General features: G+C 35.5%; 1 protein-coding gene and 1 long non-coding RNA gene across 4 annotated transcripts in view; one reads left to right on the forward strand and one right to left on the reverse strand.

The window, feature by feature from the left end:
* LOC135221986 (uncharacterized) overlaps positions 1-7,500 on the forward strand; it is a 192,855-nt gene that overhangs the window by 4,388 nt on the left and 180,967 nt on the right. The gene's annotated exons all lie outside the window — the stretch shown is intronic.
* LOC135221987 (uncharacterized) overlaps positions 4,452-7,500 on the reverse strand; it is a 147,640-nt gene continuing 144,591 nt past the window's right edge. The window contains exons 3-4 of the long non-coding RNA XR_010316145.1: positions 5,462-5,566; positions 4,452-4,910 (exon numbers count right to left, since the gene is read on the reverse strand). This is a non-coding gene — a long non-coding RNA (uncharacterized LOC135221987). The remainder of the gene's footprint in view (positions 4,911-5,461; positions 5,567-7,500) is intronic.

A 7,500-nucleotide genomic window follows, 5' to 3' on the forward strand; every position in this document is an offset into this window, starting at 1 on the left:
ATTCCTTTCTTTGGTCGGTCAGTTGCCAGTTGCTTTCCTTGTACCTCCAACAGTGGAATTTTCTCTTTGGAACTGGAATACAGAATACAGGCCAAAGGTCAAGCACTGGGACCTGTGAGATCATTCAGCGCTGAAATGGAAATTGAGAGCAGAAGGTTTTGGAAGGTGTACAGGAGGAGAGCCTCGCAGTTGCACTATGAAACAACTGTTAGGTGAGGGGGTGGATAGCAAGATGGAAGAAAGAGAACATGAGTGGAGAAGGTACAGTAAAAGGAATACAAGGAAAAAACTTATGGTCCGAAGGGACGTTGCTAAGTAACTCAAGTGATGCCTACAGTGCACCGCATGAGGTGCACTGACGACACGGTCTAGTGGAATGGCAGGCTCTCTGACAGAGTACACTAAAAAGGAAGGAGAAAAAAAAGTGTCGGAAAAGTGTTGATATAATTTCACTCGTCCGTTATAAATGAATATTTATCGATTTGTCATTGGACAGAGCATAAGAGAATTGTTACACACTCGTTAAGGGAGAGGGTCAACGCTTACGGTAGCATTTAATAGCCCGTCTACAACCGTTAAACTTACCAAAACAAAGGCATTGTGTCAACGCATGTATCCGTCTTATAACATAAATATGTCTTGAGATACACAGGATTTTCAATTCTCTCTATCTACCTATCTATCTATCTATTTATCTATATACATCTATATATATGTGTATACATACATATATATATATATATATATATATATATATATATATATATATATATATGTTATATATATATATATATATATATAATATATATATATATATATATATATATATATATGTATGTATGAATAAAGGTTTTTTTGCCACGAAGGAAAAAATTGAAAAAACGAGATAGCCGAGTACTTTCGGTCCTATTCGGACCCTTTACTGCCTCAGTAAAGGGTCCGAATAGGACCGAAAGTACTCGGCTATCTCGTTTTTTCATTTTTTTTCCTTCGTGGCAAAAAAAACCTTTATTCATACATAGCATCACGTTTTATATACTTCGTGATCAAGTTATTCATATATATATGTATGTATATATAATGATATAACACATACAAATATATACTCGGTGACACAGATATGGGGCAATATACTAATTAACGTTTTTTTGCTTTACTCGCCGCAGTCTTGACAACGATTACAATGATGAAATATCCTGAGAGCTTAATCGCATAAACCATTCACAAAATAACAATGCGTTCTTGACTTTTGGCGTTGTGGTCGATTCTGTTTTGTTTTCTTGCCTCTTCTATGCAACCTCGTCGAGAGGTTAAACAAATATTATATATATATTATATATATATATATATATATATATATATATATAGATATATATATATACAAAAGAAAGATTGATGCACAAACTATATATATATTTATATATATATAAATATATATATATATATATATATATATATATATATTATATATATATATATATATATATATATATATATATATATATATTATATAATATATATATATATATATATAGATATATATATATATATATATAATAATATATATATATATATATATATATATATATATATATATATATATATATATATATATGCATATATATGTATATATAAAGATAGAGTTTTATGTTACTGCAGCTAATGTTTGAATTGTGTTTATTCTCTTCCTAAAAGTTTTAACTACTAACCTCACCCATACCGTCTAGTACAGAATGTGTGCGGAGGTTCAGTTAAAGGAAATGAAAAGGGTTGCAGCTAGGGGAGGAAGGAACGCTGCTAAGAGCCTTTGAGTAATGCCCACAGTACACTGCGTGAGGTGCACTGTCGATACCACAACCCTCAGAAGTAAAACAAACCCAGAACCTTTACTTATTGTCAGCGAATTGCATTAACCTCTGCATAGCTGTATAAAAAAAGAAAAACAAAAAGAATCAACCACAAACGCGTAGAGGCGAAGAGTCAAGAACACACTTGTTTTTCTTGGAAGATTAAATGATTACGCTCACAGGATATTTCATCATCATCGGTTATTCGTGCGCGAATGCAGATACATTGAATGTATCAGCAAGCCTTAGTATAAACGGCTGTATCCTGTTTTCTGTGATTGACAGTGATGGGTATATAATGGGGTCTTAGATAAAGCGGTTTATAATTGTAAATAACTTGTGAACTGAACAGAACAAACTAAAGGATTTCAGCCTAATGTCAAGTACTGGGAGTTATGAGATCATTCTGCGTTGAAACTGAAATTGACAGTAAAAGATTTGAAAGGTGTACTAGCAGACAGCCTTACAGTTGAACTATGAATCAATTGTTAAGAGCGTGGAAAGTAAGATGAAATAAAGGAAATATGAACGGAGGCACAATAAAAAGAATGAAAGAAGTCGCAGCTAAGGGCCGAAGGGACGCTGCAAAGAACTAAATAATGCCTACATTGCACGACATGAGGTGCACTGACGGCACTATCTCCCCACTGAAATAGCTTGTGAATGACACTCACAGCAATGCCCGTGATTTAAGGACCACTCTACGATTAATCAGTTTTTATTGGTTTAGCCATTAAAATTACCTAATTTCAATGGCTAAATGAAATTACGAAACAGTCTCTGCAGTCTTCTGTACCCAAATCATGGACTTCACTTTATAGTATGTAAATAAAAAAAATGTGAATTTAATCCCAGGCAGACAAACACGATGCTTCCATTTCATTCTACAACTTTTCACTGACTGGTGCTACTTGGGGCGTGTTTAGTACTAGTCGCTCTGGAATCAAGGTACTATATACACCAATTCCTACGGTGTGGGGTCGACAAATTATATTAATAAACGATATCTTCGTGCGGCAGTCTACTTTACATTTACCATAAAGCGTTTGATATTATCACCTCGGAGTAGGCGACGCGTAGGTAACAAGCCAAAGTAGCAGAAACTGATTCTAGCCCATCGACTGTCAGTTAAGAGTAATACGAATTCTAATGTCGCCTGACCGCTCATTCATATCTTCAAAGCATTCTCTGATTAAGCACAAAAAGCCTCATTTTAAGCTTTTTCATATATTGAATATAGTGATCATGGTTTGACATACCTACATTTATGTAAGCCGAGATAATTCCATCAATAAAATATATTAATCCTAAATTATACACACTAATAACCTTCTTACCCATCATTTAAGCTCAAACGTTTGTAAGAACCTTACCTCAATCCCTTCTATGCCAACAGAACAAAGTTTGATTTTTTTTTATTGATAACCTGCAACTGTCAGATCTCAGGACAATACTATACTAGGATATTACCACCATACGGTCGAAATAGTTTTTGAGATGTGAAAAACTTCGGTGAACAGCCTGCTTGAACAGTTCAAAAAACGCCGTTCTTCTGGGTATCAAGTATAAAGAAAAACAATGTAAAATTTAGGCCAAAGGACAGGTGCAACCGGAGGAAAACCTCTCAAGTTGCACCATGAATCAATTGTATGAAAGGTGTAGGAGGAAAACCTCGCAGTTGCACTATGAATCAATTGTTTGAAAGGTATAGGAGGAAAACCTCAGTTGCACCATGAATCGATTGTATGAAAGGTGGAGGAAGACCTCGCAGTTGCACTAAGAATCAATTGTTCTTAAGATTTAGCAGGAGGTAGGCATCACAGTTGCACTATGAATCACTTGTTTGAAAGGTGTAGCAGGAGGAAGACCTCGCAGTTCACTGTGAATCAATTGTTTGAAAGGTGTAGGAGGAGGAAGACCTCGCAGTTGCACTTTTAAAACCATTTTTAGGAGGGTGAAAAATAAGCTGGAATAATATGAACGCTAGTACTGTAAAAGGAATGAAAAGGGTGGCAGCTAGGTGTCGAAGAGTCGCTGCTAAGAACCTACTATGTATTGCCTATAGTGCACCATATGACGTGCACAGACTAACTTCTATGGGGTCTGGGTCTTCGAAGATCTCAATTTCGGCACTGTCCCCCGCCCAATTACCTTAAAAGTGTGTCATCTCTTTACCATTTTGTCTTTATGTCATTGATATACTTTTGGCTCACCTTATTGGCCAGTATATTCAAGTTAATTGGAAGAACTTTGTTACAAAGAAGGAAAGTACAACTTAAGTTTTTCCACTGCATTCCACAGTCAAATTTTAACAGCAAAGCGATTGTTGGGTGTTAATTTAAACCTTAGTCTTCGTGAAAGGGGCAGATCTAAGGTTCACCTCATTAGCCAATATATTAAAATAACATTAGAAGAACTAATACAAAGAAATAGTTAACTTCAAAAGACTCCATGGTAAATCTAGGTAATAACTCCGCTTCGGGTATCTTTGGAAATTAGTTTCCGTTAGTACTTGGGTTGCTTTAGACTTTAGTTATTTTTGGGGGGTAGACTAACCCCCAGGTGCTAGTACTAAACACTTAAGATATACACTGGACGCCCCAATCCCTAGTGGCTGTCGTATTCGAGGTAAACTTCCTTGCAGTCCGTGCGGAGTTATTCCTTAGAATTACAGACTCCATTGCATTGTATATACTTAATACTTAGCAGAAAAATCATTTAAAAACCTATTATATCCAAGGCTGTTCAGCTTACACAACTGATCAGATAGAATAGTAGAAAGTTCTATTTGAATTTTAATCACACACATACATTCACACAACCTTCAAGTATTTAAATTAAACCTTCATGCAGGTTCATACAGCCACTTCAAAACTTCCAACATACTTTTGAGTAAGTTTCTATCAGACAATAGGTTTGTCAGTTCAGCAGACTACTTTAATCAACAGTCACTTCCGAGCACTTGCCGCTTTGGTGTAACAGACATTCTATTGGTATGCATCCAATTCTGGGAATGTCGTCATTTCGAAGATAATTATTGAACAGCACCTTATCGACCAAAACCTGTCGAGAAAATAAAATATAAAACACGAAACCTTACTACTGGGAATGCAACTATCAGCGTGTTATACCCCATATATGTCAAATTTTTTGGAGCAAGACTAATGATTTTACTTTTGAAAGATTAGGGAAATTTATAAACCCAGTTATTACGTCCGAGAAAAACTACGAAGCAATGTCGTAAAGAAATAATCCTATTTTCAGATTATCACATGAAAGCCAGTCAGTCACGATTGCATTATTTAAGTTTTAAGGAAAAAAACTTGTATTCCCGAATACTTATTTTTACAATATTTATGTAACCAAGGTTACATTACAAAATGCTATTATGATATAGTCCTTAAAGGATAATGCCTTTATTGCACAGATTAGCATAAGCGATGTTGCATTTCCCGACACCCTACTATAAAAGACTATACGGAACAAATGGTTGGATTTTTTTGTTTTGCGCGTATGTGCGAGTGCAAGCCCTCCTCCAGGGGCTCCGATCCTGAAGGGGGAGGATTGGCTTGCAGTGTTTGGTTTGAGTTTACTAAAATTTGAAACCTCCTTACCTGTTGCTTCAGATTGTTAAGATAGTTACCAAAGAGGTCCGGCCCAATGCGTTGGTCTCCAACACTTCGGTATGGTCGAACATGACTCCAATCAAGTTTCCGAAACTGAAAAGACACAAAAAGCATTAACACATCTGCCATATCGTAGCAAAATAAAACATTTACGATCCAAAATACCGTCTAAAACAAAACCATTCCACCACATCAGACCGAATTTACAGTAGTACAGTGATGCGAGAACCTACCACAACACATTCTTCTATGGGGAACGACAACAGCCAGCGAACGCGCGACACCACACTCTTAGTCTTCCCAGCATTAACCCATTTTAATACAGGGTCGCCGTTATGAATGAGTCTTCTCCATCAATTTCTGTCCTGTGCATCGTTCCCGTCAATACCTTTCCACAATAAATCTACCCCTACACAATCATGCCATCTCTTTCTTGGTCTTCCCATCTTCCTTCTACCCCGCACTTCCATTTCCATCGTATGTCTAACATGTTGTTCCCCTCTTGTAACAGGAGTCCATACCATCGAAGCCTTCCCTCCTGTATCTTCTTTGTCGATTATATACTCACTTTCTAATGCCATCTTCCTTTGCTCCTCCCGAAATCCACCTCAACGTTCTCATTTCTGCTACATCACTCCTCCTCTCCTCTGTTCTCCTCATACTTGCCGTTTCTGTTCCATATGACATAGCTGCAGCTGGTCTGCTGCGCCTGCCAAAAGTTCCAGTCTCCACTACATGCAACACTTCGCGAGTGAACGACTGCTCGCTCTTGTTTATTGTTATTCCGATTTCCGATGATGTGTTTACTTTTCAACAGCAAAGGATGATGGAGTTATAAGTTCACTCAGGCTCTGGTTCACCGTCCTTTCCTAGTGAGACGTTGAAACAATTTGTCGAAGGAACGATAGATGGCAGCAACGTGCGATGTACGTACTATATGCGCAAATGACGGAATCTCACTAACAGGCAAAAAATATATTAAAGAAAAGAGCGATCGAATAGCGGTAGAAGAAAAATATATGAAATTAAGTTAAGAACTTTAACAAATACGTGTAAAAAATAAGAAATTGCGTTTTCCTATGAATCCACGGCTTAAATATAATAATATACGGATGATAGGTGAAATTAAAAAAACATCGTCGTGAATTTAAAATGCACAAGCGAGAGATACGGATTCGTTTGGATAGCAGATTGTGTAAGCGTAATGCACGAATATCAAGAAATCAAATGTTATAAATAAGAATGGATAATCAACAGCTCATACAAATGTAACAATACACGGTTGTACGATAATATATCGCTACATTAAACCCAAAACAAATAATTATGTAAACCACTGGCAATACATGAAGCACGTACGCGCGTGCCCACACACACACACACACACACACACACAAAGGGTAGGGGGCTTAGAGAAGTTTGTGTTCAAAGTGAATTCATACATGATTTGGTGATTAGAGTATGAATTGTGTAGGAGCTATTGTCTATTTTGCATCTCTCTTAACAACCTTTTGTTATGGATTTAGCTTAATGCTGAATTTTGATTTGAAGCGTTTTTTTTTTTTTTTTTTTTTTGAAAGAATGAAAGTGGATTTTATAATATGGTGGAGTTCTGTCAGATATTTCTTGAGGCTTTGTAGTGACAAGCATATCCAAAAAAGCGCGAAGAATTCGATCACTTAAGATGACATTGTGGCTATTACAATTACATATGTATCTGGTAAAATTGACCAGTAGATTCTACACACACACACACACACACACACACACACACACACACACACACACATATATATATATATATATATATAATATATAAACATCTAATATTATATATATATATATATATATATATATATATATATATATATATATAAACATCTATATCATAATATACAGATATATATATATAAGTATATATATATATATATATATATATATATATATATATATATATATATATTTATATATATACAGTATAGATATATATATATATATATATATATATATATATATATATATATATG

This window comes from Macrobrachium nipponense, chromosome 3 (assembly GCF_015104395.2).
Source record: "Macrobrachium nipponense isolate FS-2020 chromosome 3, ASM1510439v2, whole genome shotgun sequence".
In the NCBI taxonomy this organism is placed as follows: Eukaryota; Metazoa; Arthropoda; class Malacostraca; order Decapoda; family Palaemonidae; genus Macrobrachium; species Macrobrachium nipponense.